Source organism: Hyperolius riggenbachi, chromosome 6, assembly GCF_040937935.1.
Source record: "Hyperolius riggenbachi isolate aHypRig1 chromosome 6, aHypRig1.pri, whole genome shotgun sequence".
In the NCBI taxonomy this organism is placed as follows: Eukaryota; Metazoa; Chordata; class Amphibia; order Anura; family Hyperoliidae; genus Hyperolius; species Hyperolius riggenbachi.
Window position 1 is genome coordinate 324693452 of NC_090651.1, and position 21276 is coordinate 324714727.

The 21276-nt window shown below is 44.9% G+C and overlaps 1 protein-coding gene across 1 annotated transcript in view; it reads right to left on the reverse strand.

Moving 5' to 3' along the window:
- The window catches only part of LOC137522889 (apolipoprotein C-II-like), a 596236-nt gene extending 589208 nt beyond the window's left edge, over positions 1-7028 (reverse strand). Inside the window, exon 1 of the mRNA XM_068243024.1 lies at positions 7015-7028. The gene's annotated coding sequence lies outside the window, so the exon portion shown is untranslated. The remainder of the gene's footprint in view (positions 1-7014) is intronic.
- Between the last annotated feature and the right edge of the window lie 14248 nt (positions 7029-21276).

The following is a 21276-nucleotide window of genomic DNA, read 5'->3' on the forward strand; positions in this document are numbered from 1 at the left end:
ACTTCTGAGAGCAAGAAAGAGATAAAAATGGTCAATAGTTCATAGATTTTTAGCTCTGACATTCTTCAATGTGTCATTGAGCAAAAACAGTAAAACAGTTAAAACTTAAAAAGTAGATTTAAACATAAACTAAAAGTCTGGAATATCTTAAAAAGTCATTTTTAGGAGAAGGAAGATAGATGCAACTGTTTATTTCATTCCTTTATTTGCGCCTCGAGTGACCTTTAACCTTGCCATATTGCCAACATGTGACGTAAAGTTCCACCATTCCACTATTATGTCTTAGCCATACTCCCCAAATCACAATACTACAACAACAACAACAACAACAAATAACATTTGTAAAGCGCTTTTCTCCCGTGGGACTCAAAGCGCATAAGCATGGCTCCGACCATCGTGGTACAGAGGAAGAATTTTATAAATCTGGAAATGCCAGGCTAAACAGGTGGCTTTTCAGTCTGGATTTGAATAGCTCCAGGGATGGTGCTGTCTTTACTGGGTGTGGTAGGGAGTTCCAAAGAGTAGGGGCAGCATGACAGAAGGCTCTGTCTCCAGATTTTTTGAGGTGCACTCTGGGAGTGACCAAGTTTATAGAACTTGCTGATCTGAGGTTGTGAGAGGTGTGGTGCAGCTTCAGCAGGTCCTCCATGTATCCAGGGCCCAGATTGTGCAGGGATTTGAATGTCAGCAGTCCAATCTTGAAGAGTATTCTCCATTCTACTGGTAGCCAGTGCAGTGAGCGAAGGATCGGTGTAATGTGACAGTGGCGAGGCTGGTTTGTTAGCAATCTGGCAGCAGCATTCTGCACTAATTGCAGGCGACGCAGGTCCTTTTTGGGGAGGCCAGCATAAAGGGCATTGCAGTAGTCCAGCCGTGATGTGATGAAGGCGTGGACTAGGGTTTGAAGATCCTCTGGGGGAATCAGATGTTTAATCTTTGCAATGTTCTTCAGATGAAAGAAGGAAGATTTAACTACAGATGAAATTTGGTTTCTGAAACTCAATTCCCCATCGATTAGTACGCCAAGGCTGCGCACAAGGTTGGAGCTGTTTATGTCTGAATTCCCAATCCTGATTGGTGTTGCTTTAGGATAGAGCTGTTTTGATGGTGAGCACTGGCTTTGGACAAACAGGACCTCAGTTTTGTCAGCATTCAGTTTCAACCTACAGTTTCAATACTACTGTACTTCCTCTCCACATAAGAGGATGGCCTAGTCCAAAATCTGTCAGTAATGTCAGATTTCTACTACTTACTGTAAGTGACAGCAACATGGGAGAAAAGTAATTTATGGCTCATTTTACTCTGGAAGAAACATACTTCTTATTTGTATATGTTTACATGTATTTAAAATTTTAAGATTTTCGCGACAGAGGTCCTTAAAGCCAATAAATGGTATCATCCTGATTAAAAACTCTTGACTATAATTACATCGACTTGTCACCTGTGCAGATTTCCACTAGGTAAATAACAGTAAAGGTGGCCATACACTGGTCAATTTGCCATCAGATCGACCAACAGATAGATCCCTCTCTGATCGAATCTGATCAGAGAGGGATCGTATGGCTGCCTTTACTGCAGATTGTGAATCGATTTCAGCATGAAACCGATCACAATCTGTGAAGCTGCCACTGCCGCCCCGCATACATTACCTGATCTGGCCGGCGCGAGTCCCCCGGTCTCCGCTGTCTTCTCCGCGCTCGGCTCCAGCTTCACTGTACTTCCTGTCCGGGGAAGTTTAAACAGTAGAGGGCGCTCTACTGTTTAAACTTCCTGTCTGGACATGAAGAAGTGAAGCCAGCCCGAACCCAGCGGAGAAGGAGCAGGCATCTCCTGCATCGAACGCCGCCATCGACGCACTCCCGATCCGCCGGTCGATTGAAGGAAATCTTCATCTTCCGCACACACGGACAACGGAAATCGATCGTTCTGTCAGCGTTTGCGCAAGGATTTCACAGCAAATTCAATCACAGTGATCAAATCTGCTGTATATCGGCAGGAAAATCGTTAGGTGTATGGGCCCCTTAACAGTAAAGGTGGCCATACACTGGCCCGATTCGCGGCCGTTTCGACAGCAGATTCGATCCTGGGATCGAATCTGCTGCCAATCGTTCGCGCTAAACGCACCCGCCGATCCGATTTCCTCCCGAAATCGGATCGGTCCGTCGATCGCGCCGTGCGGGAAATTACCCTCGATCGCCCGCGGGTAGGGTGCGCGTCGCTAGCGGCGGCCGATCCGATCAGGTATACATTACCTGAAGCTGGCTCCCGGGCGTCTTCTCCGCGCTGCACCGCTCTGTTCCGGCTCCATCACGGCGCTTCCTGTGTCACTGCAGTGACACAGGAAGCGCCGGGATGGAGCCGGAACAGAGCCGTGCAATGCGGAGAAGATGCCCGGGAGCCAGCATCAGGTAATGTATACGGGGGGGGGGGGGGGGGGGGGACAGGCGGCAGGAGCAGCTCAACAGATTGTGATCGGTTTCAGGTTGAAATCGATTCACAATCTGTTTGCAGTAAAGGCAGCCATACGATCCCTCTCTGATCAGATTCGATCAGATAGGGATCTGTCAGCTGGTCGATCTAATGGCAAATCGACCAGTGTATGGGTACCTTAAACTTTAACAGTAAATAGCTATAGAATCTGCAGCTTTGCTCTCTAGCCACTCCTCTCATTCCACTCCTCTGTGTCAACCTCAGGTATGGCTCCCCACTGTCTATAGAATACCATTCAGAATCCTCCATGTAATCCCATCACAGCTGGACAGGCCTCTTGCTTTGTCTGACTAATCAGATGATTGGAATTCCACCCCTGTCTAGTGATAATTTCACACGGATACTGAACTGGACATAGGATAGGGTGGAAATTACTTCTCAGTATAATACCGATATTTTACACTTAAATAGTAGAATATCAGTAACTTTACAAATATTATACTATCAGCTTTCCTGGGTGCCCAAATCTCCGAGTGCCTTTTTATTGTATGTATGTGGGGACTGGGAGAGTACCGTGCTGCGCCGCGATAGTGTGAAGGGGGCCTTACACTTATACATGGACATTTTGCGGCATGATAGGGAAATTTGGGCGCACAATGGTGACTGATAGCAGGCGACACACTTTACCTTCTTTGCCGCTTTTAGAATAGCTGCGATATGCGGATATGAAGGTAAATTTTGGCGCCTGATTGCAGCAAGAGGGGCAATTTCTGCAGATAGGATTGCAGAAATAAAAATCGCTTGTCGATAACTTTTAGTTATCTCCATGCCTTTGTGGGAAAAAAAAATTGGCGTGCGAATAAGTAAAAGTTATCCACAAGCCAATTTTCCCCCCAAGCCTGTCTGCAGAAACTGCCCCATCTTGCCGCTTATCGCCCGCCCAGGCACTGAAATTTGCCTTCATAGCCACATATCGATTTGCGGCTACGCAAAAAGGGAGGGGGGTAGCTTTAGGGTTAAGCGCCACAAAGAGGGTTAGGTTTAGACAGCACCAGGGGGGAGTCTTAAGGTTAGGCACTGCGGGAGGGGGGGTATAGGGTTGGCACCACCGAAGGGGGGGGGGGGGGTTTAGGGTTATACACCACCAGGGGGGATCTTAGGGTTAGGCACCACTGAGGGGGGGGGGGGGGTATTCGCAAACGCGAATTTTCATGCAAAATCATTATCGTTTTCATGTGAAAAATCGCGTTTGCGCGCAAAAACGTTATCATTTCGAGTCAAAATTCACAATTGCGCGCAATGCAAAAATTTGCGCGAAAACGGCCGTGCTAACAGTTAGCACTCTTTTGTGAATCAAGCCAAGTAAGTCAGTTTTTTTTTTTATTTTCCTAAAAAAAAAAAAAAAAAAAAAAAAAGTCTGAAGCCTTTGCCCTTCTTGTGATCTTCTATCTACTCTTCGAACTCACACCTCCAGGACTTCTTTTGTGTTACCTACCATTTCTGGAACAATGTCCAAACTCCACCCTTTCATCTCTGCAGAAGAACTTGTGATCTTGATTCACAACATTTTTTTTCCCACCTGATGTTTCCTGTTTGATTCTGTCAGTACATTGTGATCCACAGCACAGATCCTTCTGCCAAACCTCATTACTGTTATTACCCATTTATTTGGGAGTGTCATGTCAGTGCTTTAACACAGAGAACTCCCAACAATTTATTTCATTAAAGAGACACTGAAGCGAAAAAAAAATATATGATATAATGAATTGGTTGTGTACTATGAATAATTACTAGCAGATTAGCAGCAAAGAAAATATTCTCATATTTTTATTTACAGGTATATAGTGTTTTTTCTAACATTGCATCATCCTATAATATGTGCAGATTACACAACACTCAGCATTCAAAATGAGTCTTTTAGAGCACTCTGTGAAGTAATGACCTCTCCTCTAGCAGAGGAAAAGTAAACAGTTCAATTACAGTTGAGATAATAAAAGTCAGATAACAGCCCTCTCCACGACTAAGTTAGTCGGAGAGCTTAATAGCTTTTTTGCATAGAGATAACAACTGGAGTTTCTCAACTCTTCCTGTACTGGAAACAATTAGACTGATGTATCTGATCTTAATGTTTTTTTTCTTAGCTGTGCTACACATACAAATCATAATATCATCATTTTTTTTCGCTTCAGTGTCTCTTTAAGTAGAGTCAGCTTTTGTCCCCTGAACCAAATTCTCATGATTGTTTTATGAGACAGTCCTCTGTGTGGACTGTTGTACCCCTGTGTCTGCCTCATTCTGTTCAGCAATTTGCCAAGTTGTAAACTTTTTTGTCTGTTGTTTGAATCTGCACACAGGACATCTACTTATCCATCTTCCATAATATAGAACTTGTTGCTTGGCAACAATATTCAGTTGCTTGGCAAGTGCAATATACAGAACAATGAGAGCCCCTAGACCTAGAGGCTGTTGTAGCTCCATATATCTCTCTTGCAGACACTGTAATTACCTGAAGAAGTAGAGTACCACCCACAAAACGAGTTGTCTTTGTATAATTATAAACATTGCCGCTTTATAGGTCAGTATAATCTTTAGAGAGGTCAGTCAACGCTCATATTTTATTTTTTAGTGGACACCTCCCATTCCAGCATTGTTAGTGGGTTTATATTTTATGGTTTCATAATGTATCTTTTTTATGGAGTGCAACCCATACACACCCGAGAGGGGACAAATCAGTGGTTGCCCTGGTTGGAACCCGGGTGTGATGATCGCTGCTGCAGCAGCTGTTGCTGGAAGTAGTAGTGCTGCAGCTCAGGTAGTTCTCATCTCTTTACATGCAAGCTGCATAGCTTTGTCTGCCTTTCCCTGCTGTCAGCTTGTGACTGATTATCATTCACCTGTGTGGGAATCTGCATGTCTGCTCCCATTGGATGACCTCAGTATAAAGATCTGCTTCCTGCAGGGTTTCCTTGGGTTTTCATAGCTTCAGTTAAGCCCGTCTTGCTGTCGCTTCAGCCCCCGATCGTGTTTCTTGTTCTAAAGATACTTTGCTGGTTTTGCATCATATATTGGTTCATTGCCAATATATATGCATACCAGCACGTTTATTATTTTCCTTGTATTCGTGTTACGTTGATACATCAGTGTCGCTGATATATACGTACACGAACTGTTTATTTCCTGTGTTCAGTTAGTCAGTTTTCCAGCACGTTTTGGTAGTTTGCGCGTACCGTGAACACCCGTGCTGAGCTAGTTATCCTGTTCCTGGTCCTGTTTGTGGATTGCGTTCATCTCTGCGAAGAGATAACGAATCCTTCTGAATCCTGTTCTGTTACTGTTTGTGGATTGCGTTCATCTCTGCGAAGAGATAGCGAATCCTTCTGAGTCCTGTTCCCTGTATTACTCCAGTCCTAGTCAGCGTTCCTGCTTATGTCATATATCGGTTCATTGCCGATATATACATATGTTAGTCAGACCTTACAAATAGTTTCATTGATAGCTGTAATTGTAATACGCTAGGAAAACATACTTATTGTATATTTATCTGTGTTACGTTCATCTATCTCGATCCTGCTATTTCCTGACTATCCTGTCCTGTCTTTGTGAGGCACGCCATCGCCGCAACGCATTGGCTGCCTCATTCCAGTCTGTCTGGTTTTGGACGCTTGCTGTCGCTAAGTAGCCGCTAGCTAGCAAGCGTTCATTCTGTCTACCTGTCCTGATCTCCTCAGTTCTGGTTTATGCGCTCAGCGCTACTTTGCGCTGAGACGTTATAACGAAAGCATTGTTTGTGGCTGTCAGATCTGCACCGGCTCTGTGCGCCACAATCTCCTATTGGAGTCAGTCCTCCCCTCCACTATACTAGGGATAGCCTGTTCCTTTGTGCTAGTGTGTGTACCTCCTCCACGTCAGCTCATGCGTTGCATGCTGACTGTGGAGAATACACCACCAAGCCTTACACCGGGTTTGTGATTACCCCTCTTGTTTTACCATCTTATACCTCTATACTATGAGAAACTTCTACACAATTATAGGCTCGGGCTTGTGGTGCCCCTGTGCTTTTTTTTCCCTTCCCAGATGCTTGTTGCCAGCCAGGGCCAGATTTTTAAAAAGGCCACAAAGGCCCGGGCATTGGGCGACAGCTGAAAAAGTGGCGGCTGGACATGGAAGAGGAGTTGCTGCAAATGGAATACAAAGGTTTCAATTAAGGAGCAACACATAGAAAATTAAATATGGAACTGCTCCCCAGGGGATCTGTATGAAGAGGGTTCTGTACATGAATGTTAGACATGGAAAAGGGGGCTGCACAAGAAATAGGAGGGGGTGCTGCACATGGAAGAGAAGCTGCAAGAAAGTCGGTCCAGGTGTGGAAGACATATAAGTTCAGCCTTGTTGCCAGCATCTGGACACCCGCTTAGTATCCTACATGTATATTTGGCTCAGAGGGGCTCACATTGGGCAGCACAGTGGCATAGTGGGCAGCACGGTGGCGTAGTGGGCAGCATGGTGGTGTAGTGGTTACCGCTCTCACCTTGCAGCACTGAGTCCCTGGTTTGAATCCCAGCCAGGTCAACATCTGCAAGGAGTTTGTGTGTTCTCCCCATTCTGTGTTGGTTTCCTCTGGGCATTCTGGTATTCTCCCACAGCCCAAAAACATACAGATAAGTTAATTGGCGTCCCCCTAAATTGGCCCTAGACTATGATACACAGACATATGACTATAGTAGGGATTTGATTGTGAGCCCCTCTCTAGTGACAGTAAAGTGACAATATACCCTGTACATCTGTGTAAGATGTCGGCGCTATATAAATAATAATAATAAATGTTAATTATGTATATCAAAATTTTGTGCCTTTTCAGTTGGATTATGTTGGTGTCATGTGGACAGGGGCGTTATATTTCTTTCGGAGGTCATGGGAGGAGCCGTGTGCAGAACAGCAGCAGCATCAGAGGAGCATGTGGATTATACCAGAGCGACTACAGGGGGCTAGAAGAAGCCCTAGGTAAGTTAAATGGGGCACATTTTGTTCACATTAGATTTTAAATAAAGGAGGTGATTATGTAGACAAGAAAAACAATCATAAGATACAGTGGGCCAGATTCAATTCACCTTTTCTCCCAAATTTTCTCCTAGGAGATCATTTTTAATCTTCTGTTCAAATACTTTGAAGCACTCTGCAATTGAAAAAGTACCAAAAAGCAGGTGAAAAAAGTATTTTCTTGCTTGCTGGTGGCCCAAGGGGCATTTTTGATAAGATGTGAGAATTACTGTACGGCCTCCGTAGAAGCGCATCCACAGCGCAAAACGGGCTTAAGGCTAATCTGTGCCCAGCACCCACCACCAGCTCACAGCCTCCACCACCATGATATGTGCAATTTTTACTTCATATGTATTTTGATGTATTACCACCCTTTGGAATTAAATACAGCAATCAGCAGTGCCGACTGTTTCACTTCCTTACTCTCACTTCTTAATTTTACTACTCCAGCAATGAAACCCTTCTCATGGACTAACTCCGACTTGTTTTGCCGGGTCTCTGTAAAATGCATTTTATACCCTGATTGCATGTACAACCTTGTGCTATGTTGTATAGCCGTTTGCTACCTGTCTGTCACCTCTTGTTGCAATGTATGTATCCCTATTTATTGTCCAGCGCTGCGTAATATGTTGGCGCTTTATAAATACAATTAATAATAATAATAGTAATTGAGCCCATTGGCCTATATGCAATTCTCTATTTCTCCTAAATGTTCTCCTAGGTGATAATTTTTCATCTTCTATTTAAAATAACTTTTCAGCATTTAACAATTAAAAAAAGTACCAAAAGTAGTAGAAAAAGTACTGTGTCAAAATGATTCTGTGTATTTTCTTGCTTGCTGGGGGTTTAAAAGGCAATTTATTGACAAGGTGTGAAAATATTAACTTAGAGAAAACTAAGGAGAAGAAGTGAATTGCATATGGACCTTTGTGTCTAAAATAAAATAAATGTTTCCTTAATTGATTAAATGAATATGGCTGTCACTATCCTGATGACCCCCATACACATTTCATCATGTGTGGTTTAATGATTATGGGGTCAGTTTAGGTGCCCTTTAAGGTTAGAAGGTTAAAACCTTATTCGGCCCACTTTTTTAATGCATATGAAAGTACATTTGCATCAATCAGCAAAGCACAACAGTAAATAAATGGGCCATGTTTAGCCCAACCTGCAGTTTTCATACAACTAAATATTATATCTAATTTCCGCAGCCACAGGCCTTCTTCCCAGTGTGAAGACTTATGGAGAGTGCTAGTGGGGGAATGATCATATGAGGAATTCACTAACCCTCCGATCCTGTTCTCCCTGCCCATAGCCGGCCTTTGACCTGTGCGACTGGAGCGGTCGTTCAGGGCGCCGGCTTCCAAGGGGGTGCCTATAGCTGGTTACCTATACTGAGAGCACCTATACCAGATTTCCTATACTGGGGGCTCTTATAGCTGGCTAGCTTTACTGAGGGCAAAAACACCTGGCTACCTATACTGGAGGCACCTACGCTTGGCTACCTATGGAGGGGATAGAGACCTTCAACTGACTTCCTATACTGGGGGCACCTATGCTTGGCAACCTATATTGAGGGCACCTACACGTGAGATCCTATACTGGGGGCACCTATACCTGGCTACCTACCTATACTGAGTCTGATGGCGTTTCTTTGGGGGCACAGTGCGGCTATAACGCATGGTGCAAATTGTCGGTGCTGTACTATCATTCTAAATGGGGGGCAGCTAACTGTCCCACTGATTGTTTTTATTAATATTCCTGAAAGGTTCTAGCCTTTATTTTTAAGTATATTCAGGATAATGCACTCTTTCCATCCATTTGTGGTTATTAATAGTACTTTTTTCTATTATACACATGTGGCGTGTCACAGAGATCTGAGCATTTGGCGTGATGTGTCACCATGTCAAAAAGATTGGGAACCACTGTCCTAGGAAATATCTCAGGAGAAAAGGGGAATTGCATATGGGCCTGTGTGTGTGCGTGTGTGCGCATGCATGCGAAGAGGATGAAGGGGGCACAAAAATCAGGTTTCGCTCAGGGCGCTGTGAAAGCTAAGGCCGGCCCTGTCCCCTGCCCTGACCCCCGAGTTGTGCACTATAACGGGGACACTTTAATGGAGGGCAATTACTCTAACAGAATACAGTATAACAGAGGGCACTGTAACAAGCAACGGCCAGGAGCATACAAATTATGCAGCACTTCAGAAAAACTTTGATGGAACTCAATTCTCTACATAACTCCCGCTGTGCTGACCACCATTGCACAGAGGCCCATTCAACAGGTATTTTACAACAAGTGCCACCACAATGATCCCCTCCTCCTACACAACAAATCCTGTCAGTGGCGTAGCTACAGACCTCAGGGCCCCGATGCAGAATTTGGACATGCCCCCCCCCCCCATACTTACTCTGACAGTGCCCTATGTATTCTTTCAAGTGATGTGGAAGCAGACAGCAATATAGCTGTCACCTGCAGGCCAATATAGCTGTCACTGCAGGCCAGTGTCCTCAGCAAACAGGCGTGTGCACCATGTGACGCCGGTAGCATTGGATCTGGGGGAGGGAGGGTAAGGAATATTGAGGGGGTAGTGAGAAGAGAGAGTGGGATTATTAGGGGTCTGGGAAAGGGAGGGTGGGGAATATTGAGGGGGGAATGAAGAGAAAAAGGGGGGTTATTAGGGGGGGTGAGTGAGGAGAGACAGGGGGGTTATTAGGAGTCTGGGAAAGGGAGGATGAGGAATATTGAGGGAGGAGTGAGGCGAGAGAGGGGAGCTATTATTAGGGGTCGGGGGACAGTGAAGAATATTGAGGGGGAAGTGAGGAGAGACAGGGGGGTTATTAGGGATCGGGGGAGTAAGAAGGGAGAGCAGTTAGGAGTCTGGGAAAGGGAGGGTGAAGAATATTGAGGGGGGAGTGAGGGAGGTTATTAGGAGTCTGGGGGAGAGAGGTTGAGGGGGGGCTAGTGAGAATTCTGGGGGGTGGATAGAAAGACAGGAAATTACTAGGGGTCTGGTGGAGGAAGGTTAGTGAGCACTGTTGCGGGCTCTGGATACAGTAAAGGCTGATAAGCAGTGACAGGGAAATATAGAGGGAGACAGCACTCAGCTCTCATACCTCCCGCTCTGTTTGCCTGGGGGAAGGGAGCTCTTGGCTCATCTCCATCTTCTCCCATGCTCTGTCCTTGCTGTGCCAGCCAATGGGATTTGCAGGGGCAGGGCTCGGTGAAAGAATCAAGCAACTCACAGGAACGATCCTGTGAGAGGCGGAGCTACCCGTGATTTGGGGGCGGAGCTACCCGCGATTTGGGGGCGGAGCTAAGCGGCTGTCACGGAGGGCCTGGGGACAGAGGAGAATGCGGGGAGCAGGGGCCGGTACGGGCCCTAGGAGATCGCGGGCCCCGTCGCCAGTGCGACTGCTGCGACCCCTGCTCCTACGCCAGTGAATCCTGTTACTATGGCTCTTCCCTCCAGAACGGTATGGGCACTAAAACGCCCCATTTCTTGTCATAACATGTTTAGTCACCAGCAAGCCTGGATTATACTTTTTGTGCCTCTAGGTCAAGTATGTTGTGGCTCCGCTTTCATGTGCAGCAGCGCCCCTCCCATTCCATGTGCAGCCCCCTCTTCCAAGTGTACCATCCATGTACTGCAGTCCCTCCACTCCATGAACAGCTCCTTTGGGCATCAGCTTCCCTTTTTCATGTGTTGCACCCAGTTTTCAGCCTCCTCTTTCATGTTCAGGTGTCCCGTTTGGGCTGCAGCCGCCCAAGGCCCGAGCCCTCGTGGCCTTTCCAGAAATCCAGCCCTGATCACCAATCTCTGCTTCTTCTCATAAAATGTGGCTACCATTTCTCCTCATAAAATGTTTAGCTACCATTCCTCCCTATTACATGTGCTTGTGGCCAACTGGCCATTCAAGTAAAAAAAAAATCTGAAGTCAGATACTCACCTCGGTAAAGGAAAAAGCCAGGCCTGAGCAGATCTGTTCTGCTGCACAGGTGTGGGGCTTCCTGCCCCTGCGCAGTGCTGCCACGCTCAGGGCCGGATTTGTACTTTTTACTGCCCAAGGCCCACTATCACCAGCTGCCCCAGACCAAGAACATCCTAAACTCCTCCACCCAACATGGCAGAGATTAGAATGTAGGCTCCTCTGAGGACAGTTAGTGAAGTGATGGCAGGGATAATATTGTAAGCGAGCAGCACATTCAGTGAGTGACAGGCAGCTCAGAGATCACTGTCAGTTCCCATTTGCTTCCCCTTCATTCCCCGAGTGCCAGATCCAACTATTGGTAGCTGCCCACTGCTATGTGCAAACTCGGTGTAGCAGGACGCATGTCTGGCAGGCTAACTGCTACTGCCACGCGGCAGCCCACAGCCCGCCCCTTGCTTTCCTGATGTCCTAGGCCATGGCCTTTGTGGCCTTGCCTGAAATCTACCCTAGGCCACGCTTATTCACGGATGGGAGTACAGCTGCGTACACGGCTCAACGAGCCCTCATCGACGAGGTTCAGGGGGTCCTAGGGCTGGATCCGTGGAGGTGAGGGGGATGGGTAAGTATCCATTTGGGGTACATTTTTCCCTAGAGATACACTTTAAGGCAAATTTACTATCCTATGCATAAAATAAGACGGAGCACTGAACCATAAAAAGCACTATGCACAGCCTATATAGTCATATCCATAACCACATAATGAAACAAGGCAGAGAAAAACGTATATTTAGAACCAGCTTTAAGAAACGTCCTACATTCCTGTAGATTAAACTCCTCTAATGGCAAACAACGCCTCTAAATCAACAATCAGCTTTTCATTATGCTTCTGAGCCTTTTAAATAAACTCTTTCCAGCGAATGAGCAAATATACAGTAATGATTCTGTAGTGGGTGACAGCTTTATTAGTGATATTAGCAATGCTTCAGTAAATCTAATTAACTCTTTTCAGGCATGTTCCGCCCGTCTATATTTATGTACCAGACAGGCCTCGCTCAGATGGGCTGCATCATTATCCTCCATCTTAGAATCGCGACGCATGACAGAATAAATACGCACAACAGCTATAGGTGACTTACTCTGCAAATGTAAATATTTACCACATAACAGAAACTAGATGACTTCCTGTGTTATTTATTTACTACTGAAAATCCAGAAAGACAAAATGGAGCCAGACATGAAGGATTAAAGTAAACCTTCTGTGAGAGGAATATGGAGGCTGGCGAGAATTGCTCCTTCAAGGCAATAGTGTCACTAGGGGGGTGCGGTAGGTGCGGACCACACCAGGTGCCACCAGTGGAGGGGGTGTCACCAAGCTCCAGGCTAAAGGAAAGAGGTGCATGGCTATGGAAATATGGACCATGCTTGTGCTTGATGTCCTGCTCCTCTCCCTTCTGGCTGGTCCGTGATGAGCTGATAATGGAGTTCAGAGGCCAGTTAGTGATGATCACCTTAACGTCCCCCTGTTCACCCTTAGCAAAGGTGTTCCATCTAACTCCCCCCCCCCCCCCCAATAGCAAGTGTGTCCAGCATGGTACCTGTCGCTCACCAACTCCCTCAGAAAACATGGGCAGACCCCCCCCCCCCCCCCTTGCTTCCAGCATAATAATTAGTAATCCCACCTCCCGTAGCAAGTGTATCAGGTGTAAACACTTCCAACCAACAATATCAAGTGTTTCCTGTGCTGTACCCTTCCCCCAAAGCAAACATGGCCAGAACCCCCCACCTATAGCAAAATGTGGGCAGTATAACAATCCCTAACCCTAACGCTTCTCCCCCTATAGCAAATGGATCCAGGATAACCACTTCCAAACCTCATTCTCAACAAATATCAGTAACAAGTAATATTACTCCCAAAATGTATTATTAGTTTTGTTTAGCCTGGTGAGGCTGGAGGTTCATGGGGTAAGTGAGGGGTGACTCTATGAGTTCCTGCACTGGGTGACACCAACCCTAGTAGACCCTGCAACTGCGGGTGTGTGTGTGTGTGTGTGTGGGGGGGGGGGCTTAGAGGTGTGGGGGCCTTCCCTTTCTCTGGTACTCCAAATCAGGTGTTTTTGTGGCTACACGTTATGGGAGTGAAGATCCTGATGGACACACTTGTTTTATGGGCCTTGTAAGATGGGCCCCCAGTCTGTGAGAATCACCAACGGGAGGCAAGGGAAGGATTGTGAACATTAAGGGACTCCATCATAGTTTTGCTGGGGGGCCCCATGATTTGTAGTTACGCCACTGGTTCCTTCTAAAGAGGAGCTGTCAGCCGTACTATCTCAGAAAAACAAAACACATATATAAGTAGATAAATACTTGCTCTACTTGCATAACATATGTATTGCACTGTCCACATTTTGATTTTAGTGATTTTTCTACAGTAAAAAAAGAGAAAATCCTTCTTAGCATTTCCCATTTTAACTGCGGCTATTTTGAATCCAATCCTGATGTCTTTTCCTCCCTTACTCTGCCTGATTGTGTATGCCATGCCCACCCTTCACTATAGAAAGTGCATTGTCTCCGCATGAGAAATATTGGCCAATCAGAGAGGAACAGAGGTGTGGGAGGGGAAAACAGGAGGGAAAGAGGCTTCAGCCAATCAGGCTGCATTAGCTAAGTCTGAGGGGAAGTAGACAAGCAGAAAAGGACAACCCAGCATGCCCTGCAACTTCCTTCTTGTGTACCAAATGTTGTGTGTACCAAATAAGATTCAGGTAAACTGAGGAATGATCATTGCTCAAAGTAATAGTGATTTTAACTTTTGGTTTGCCTGGTTAGCATCCTTATTACTTGTTTACCAGATAAAAATAAAGAATTGAGTTTTGATTTCATGCCCGACAGTTGCACTTAAAGGATCTAGTCTTCTGGCTTTAGAGTTCCTGACATATTCCTGACATACGGTCTGCTAGGTTAAATCACCAAGTTTGGAGACATGTAGCAGCAGCACTGGAAAACATAAGGCTATGTATAGACAGATGTTACAGGGGACGGGAGAAGTCATCTAAGTGCCTATGTGGGTTTCTCAGCACTTGGTACAATGTTTGTTGAAAGTGTAATGACGTTTATATAACACATAGCGAGAGTGCCTCTGCAGAACAGAAGGAGGTTGCTGCACATGGAAGGGAGGGATTTCTGTCGGGGAGAGAGGGACACAACACTGTTGGCCTAAATTTACATAGCTCCCAACTCTCCCCTTTTTTGAATGGACAGTCCCTCTTTGGGAAATAACTCCCCCGTCCCTCTTTCAGGACTGATGAACAGATCTGTGTTAATATATGTATTTTTCTCCTGAAAAGTGTGTTTAACTTACTCTAAACTATATTTCCATCATTTACATTGATATATTTCTTATTTTCAAATGTTAAAAATGAAAGAAAACAACAGAAGATAGAAAGGACCAGTGTGGTCTGAATGATAAAACTGCATAGCTTCCAACTGTCCCTCTTTCTGAGGGACAGTCCCTCTTTGGGAGCCCTGTCCCTCTTTCCTCCTTATTTGTCCCTCTTTCAGGACTTTGTTCCACTTTCTATGTAAATTAATATATATTTCTCTACTAAAAAATTTGTGTGATTGACTTTAAACTTTATTCCCATCCTTTATATTGATATATTACTAATTTTAAAAAGTAAGTATGAAGGAAAATGAACCAGGCTAGAGAGGACCAGTGTGGTTTGAATTATAAAACAACATATTTTTCTTATGAAATCTTGATGGTATGTTTGCCTAGGGGTGTGTCGGGGGCTTGATTAGGGGTGTGGCAGGGGTGTGGCTTAAGTGTCACTCTTTCTCATCTCAAAAAGTTGGAAGGTATGAAACTGCATCTTTTGCGTCTGAATTCTTTGTGAAATGCATGGTGAGGGGTGTGGTGGGGACGTGGTTAGGGTGTGGTAGGGTGTGCCTTAAAGTGTTCTTCTTTCTTATCTCAAAATGTAAGGAGGTATGCTAAAATGGTGAGATGTATAGTCTTGGCCCTACTTTTGTTCTAGGATTATTATACATTTTTTATTTATATAGTTCCAACATCTTCCATAGTGTTGTACACAGTACAAAACGAATAGTGGGGAGCATAGATACAAAAAGTTCAAAGCTCTGTGTAATCAGGACATGCGGGGTACTTTAACATTTGGAAACAAGACATACAGTGACAGGGATAAGAATAAAGTTTAGAATCAATTAACCACATTCTTCAATAGAAAAATACATATATTTTCCTGGATCTGTAGATCAGTCCTGAAAGAACTAATAAGGAAGAAATAAGGACAATGGGATTTTGTTCCCAAAGAGGGACTGTCCCTCCAAAAAAAGGTGCAGTTGGGAGCTATACACATTGCCATGGAGTCATTTTTGCTGTATCTGTCATGTGGGGTCAACACGGTGGAAGGGTAACTTACAGAGTGGAACGCTGTCAAAGTGTTGCGGGGGACCAAATGACTTGTGGTTACACCCCTGCACTCAAGCAGAGCTTGGCATTTCCTCAGCACCACAAGACTGTACCCGTTTACTCAACCCAAAGCTCGGGTACAAAATCACATACTTACCTAAGTAGAGGAAGCGGTTCCTCCAAATTGCCGCTTGTGGGTCTTCCAGAGATTACTGACAAGGGCTTGTAGGTAATCTGATCGAGTCAGCGCTCCTTCTTCAAGTATGGGCATGATGGTACTGCGCCTACACAAGTACGGCCCGGCCTGCGCAGTAAGCTGGAGCCGCTCGAGGAGCCAGTCCCACTGTTAAGGAGGGGACATGGGCAGCGGCGGGGGACTGGAGGACATGGGAAGTGTCTGGAGATCCAGAGCCTTCCCTCTCCTTAGGTAAGTATTTACTTTTTTACATTTTTGAGGCCTCAGGTTCTCTTTAATGCTAGATAATGGCCAGATCACACGGACAACTGTCCAGTTTTTATTGTCGTTTAACTGCAATGTTTCTACTGCTTCCAATAAAATTATAATGGGAGCATTTTTGTGTTCGTGTTCGACAGCGTTGATGATCATTTTCAAAAGCGTTGCGGTTGTTCGACTTCTGTGAGAAGCCGCATGCAGCTTCTGGAGTTGTCAATGTTCACCAAACGACAAAAAAAAAACACGCTGGCAAAGCCGACAAATGCTCTGGTCGTCTTTTCAAGGTGTCCTGGAGGAGGTATGCGGCTGACAGGAAGTGGACCACAATTCTTAAAGGGAACCTATACTGAGTAAAATTATTTAAAATAAACTCATGAGGTAACTTCAAATGAACATTACATAGTTACCTTGCCATCAGTTCCTCTCAGAAGCTCACCATTTTCTTCTGATAATGATCCCTTCCAGTTCTGACAACATTTTGTCAGAACTGAAATATATCAGTTGCTGTCAGTTATATATCAGTTGCTGTCAGTTATAGTTGAGAGGAGAACTGATATGTCCATGTTTCCCTATGGCTCAAGTGGGCGATGCTACAGTTTAACTGTGTGCTGACCAGAAAGCTGTTATGGAGTAAAGGCCATTTTCAAAATGGAGGACAGGGAATTTAATTGATCACAGTGGACAAATAGGATGCAGGAAAGGAGAAAGAGATTGATAAGTAGACTACACAGGAGGTAAGTATGACTTGTGCATGTTTATTTTGACTTTTAATTTTCATTTCAGGTTTTCTTTAAAGCAGATTGGATAGGAAATGGACCATAATCCTCTGGGCCAAAAATTGCAATGAAAAGCTTTGTAGGTAGAAAAAAAACAACAAAGTTTTGCCTTTTACAATACAAGAAAAGCTTTAAAATGCAAGCGCTTTAACAAATACTGTTAACTGTTTACAAATTACTTGACCATCAACATGGCGTCTGAAAGCGGACAGTGTTCAGCGTTTGAAAGGACAGAAATGACAGGCTTCCTCAGACGTCCGTGTGAACCCGGCCCCAGCGCTGCACAAACACTGCATGAATGCTATGACAGAAAAAGGCAAGCAGTTAGCAGAAGCGGTTAACTGGCGGCAAAGAGGTAGTAAAAAAAAAAAAAAAGCGACAACCCCATCAGTCTGAGCGCGAGCTGGTGATAATGTTCCTGCATGCCCCACATAAAATATCCCGTCCCATCGATCCCCTCCTGATAGAATTTTCCTACTTAACGAGCGCTGATCTCGCGAATGTGATTAGGCCGCATTAGCAAAGCAAATGGCTGACTTTGTATGCAGAGTGGGTGATACCGGCGGCCGCAATATCCCAGCAGCCTCAGACACACCTAAATCAGAAGAGCCTTATTGTTTGTTGTGTTCTGAAATGAAAACAGGATGTAGTAATCAAAGGCGCGCAGCCCAGGCTGTTTACCATTCATTGCAGGGAGCCAGATTACAAGCCAGTTTAAAGGGACATTGTTGAAGCACATAATGGGCTGGTAATGGCCTGTTCCCCAAGGATGGTTTTACAAGGACACAAAGCCTATCTTGATACATATGACAATTAGGAGGACGGCTGAGAAGAATAAATGTGCTTGTTTCAATGTCATCCCAACATCCAGCATAATTCAATCACCCAATGTAAGCTTGTAGGGCAGCCTAAGACTGTGGCTTGTATTTGAAGAGCTAAATTGACATTTAGTTATTAAAGGTGATAGTGTACTCATGCTTCAGTGTGTTTGAAGTAGATTTGAATGAGGCCATGATCAGTTATTCAGTAAAATTTGCATTGATGATTTTAGCTCTGTTTTAAAATACAATCATCTCATTCCTATTGCTTTTATTACAGAAAAATAATAATAAATTGCTTATCACTAGCACATACTCTGGGGTTCTATGTGTACTGAAAGCACACCTGAACTAAACTGAGAAAAAGGAACTTTTACCTACTTGGGGCTTCTTTCAGGTTAGGTTAGGTTAAGTTAGGTTAGGTAAGTTAGGTTAGGTTAGGTCAGTTCAGATCAATTCAGTTCAATTCACCTGGGTTCAAAATTTGGCTCTTCCTGTACAGTAAGCCAGCTACTATTTAGTAAGGAGTCCTTGGGCTAGACTCCCTAAAGCTGAGTTCACCCTAGTGACTGCTAGGGATGAGCAAAGATATGAAAATTCTTCTGAGTTGATGCAAATTTATGCAAATATGTGCAGCTTGAAAATGGACCAATCAATTTAAACCTGGGTTTAAATTGATTGATCCATTTTCAAACTGCATACATTTGGACCACGGTCAGGCTGAGGGCCTGTATTTTAGGCTGAGTACCAGGATTTTAAAAATGTAAAGTTTTCTATGGATCAGGTTCCCAGTGTGAGACATTCCAAGCATAATGAAGTATAAAGGTATACCTGCACTCACACCACAGAATCTTTTAAGATTACAACATTAACACCTCCCCCATGCACTGGCGTAATAATAGGGGATGCGACCCCTACCATTGCGGGGTTGCCCGGGGCCCCCTAGGGCCTGCTCAGGAACTTTTGGGGGGCAGGAGGGGATGCAGCATAAGAGGAGAGTGTGGAAGATCGGTGGGGAGGGGGGACATACCCCCCCCTCCCTCACCTTGGGCTCTCCTCTCAGCGCTCCCCCTCCTGCAATCATTGGTGGCAGCGGGCAGCAGCAGCGGCAGGCTGAACACATTACCTCCTTCTCACTGGAGGTCTTCCAATCTCTAAGAGCTGCATGCAACTTCCTGTGTAAACAGGAAGTTGCTCCTAGAGATCGGAAGACCTCCGGCGAGAAGGAGGTAATGTATTCAGCCTGCCGCCTCTGCTGCTTGCTGCCACCAATGATTGCAGGAGGGGGAGCGCTGAGAGGAGAGCCCGAGGTGAGGGAGGAGGGGGGAATGTCCCCCCTCCCCACCGATCTGCCACACTCTCCTCTTATGCTGCGACCCCTCCTGCCCCCCAAAAGTCCCTGAGCGGCCCCTGGGGGGGGGGATTTTTTTCCCCCAGGGGGACCCGGGGATTTCTAGGTATGCCCTATTTCTCTAACTCCCCCCATCCCACCCAGGGGCGTAGCAATAGCCATAGCGGATACTTTCAGCTGCAATGGGGCCCTGGAGCAATGGGGGCCCAAGTAATACTTGATAAACTTTCTTGTGTTCCTCCTCCCTCACTTTAGCTCAGTGCCCATGGACTATAAGCAGTGTAGATTGCATGAGAATGTAAATAGCCCAGTTACCATAACTCATATCCATAGGATAGAAACAGGTGGCATTGCTAAAGAGAGCTTGTCTAAATAAAAGTGTTGCAATGGAACCCCATAATCCCTAGCTATGCCTCTGCAGTTCTGGAGTGTAATGACCAGTGGCAACACACAGGACTTTTTAATTGATACCTACTGTATATTCTGGCGTATAAGACGACTGGGCGTATTCCGGCTTAAGACGACCCCCCAACTTTTCCAGTAAAAATATATAGCTTGGGATATACTCGCCACATAAGACCAATGCACACCAAATAAAAATAAAAAAAAAATAATATACTGGTGCTATGTATGAACAGATACTGGTGTTGTACTGTATGTGGTACCCAGTATATAACAGTATATAGGCGATTGACTGGTTGGATTGGTCAACTCTCCCTCTCCCTAAGGCCCCTTTTACACTTAATCAGTTGCTCTCAGTTATAACTGAAAGAAAACTGATTTTCAAAGTAATGCACATGTTTTCCTATGGCACCTTTCACACTTAACGCGTTTTAACTGAAATCTTGTTCTCAATGCGCTACTATGGAAAAAATGCGTACTAACACGTACCAACGTGTACTAACGCCAGGGCTTCGGACGCCATCCCCCCATGCCCATTTTTCACCACAAATGCCCCTCCCCCCCCCTTCCTCCCGTCTCTGTCCCAGGTTGGACCCAGAAAAATCTGGCCACTGTAACACCATGCAATTTCCTGTCAAATTGATGAGTCAAATCGATAATTTCCGATAGGTCCGATCAACTTTCTGATCATTTTTCTGATCGATTTTCCAATCACTTCTGTACAAAATCAATTGGAAAATCGATTGGAAACCTAATTGTACCTGTGGGAACTCACTGATTTGACCCGTCAATCTGAAGGGAAATTCTATGGTGTGTACCAGGCATACATTTACTATACAGATTTTTAACATAAGTCCGTTTGAAGAATGGAAGTTGTGGATGACCTAATGTTTGTAGATTGCTTTACAGAACAAAGCTCCGTTAGAAACAATATGGCCTGCACAGCAGTACATCATTATATAATGTATACTGCTTTTTTTTGTTGTTGGGGTTAATATCAGAAACAAGTCCTATTGAAGGGATAACAAATAGAAAACACCTGCAATGGAAACCTCAGATGCTTGTTATTCTCTAAAGTGAAGTCATAATGACCAGGAATTATAATCAGATCATCTTAATATTATTCACATGTATATGGACCGATTACATCATTTTCTCTACACATAATAGCACAATTCTGTACTGAGTATACTCCGTAAGAATGGAGCTGTAAAAATACAGGTATAAGTTGCAGAGAATAAAGAGTAGTAAATGGGTATAGCTAATGCAAGAACTATAAGCACAAAGAGACTGATTTACTCATCTGGAAAGCCTGATTCGTCATTTTGTTTTGCCTTTATTTACTACAACTGCGGCAATTTATTGCAAATCAGTGTGAGGGCTGGTGCACACCGAGCGGTTTTTATTGTGTTTTTACAGCCGCTTGCGGCTGTGGATACGCTTGGGTAATGTATCTCAATGGGGTGGGTCACACCAGAGCGGGAGGCGTTTTGCTGAAACGCATACTTTCGGGCTGAGGCATTTTTTGGATTGCGGAGGCGTTTCTGCCTCCAATGTAAAGTATAGGAAAAATGCAAACCGCTCTGAAACACGCCAGTTTAAAGCAGTTTTGCAGGCGTTTTTGTTACAGAAGCTGTTCAGTAACAG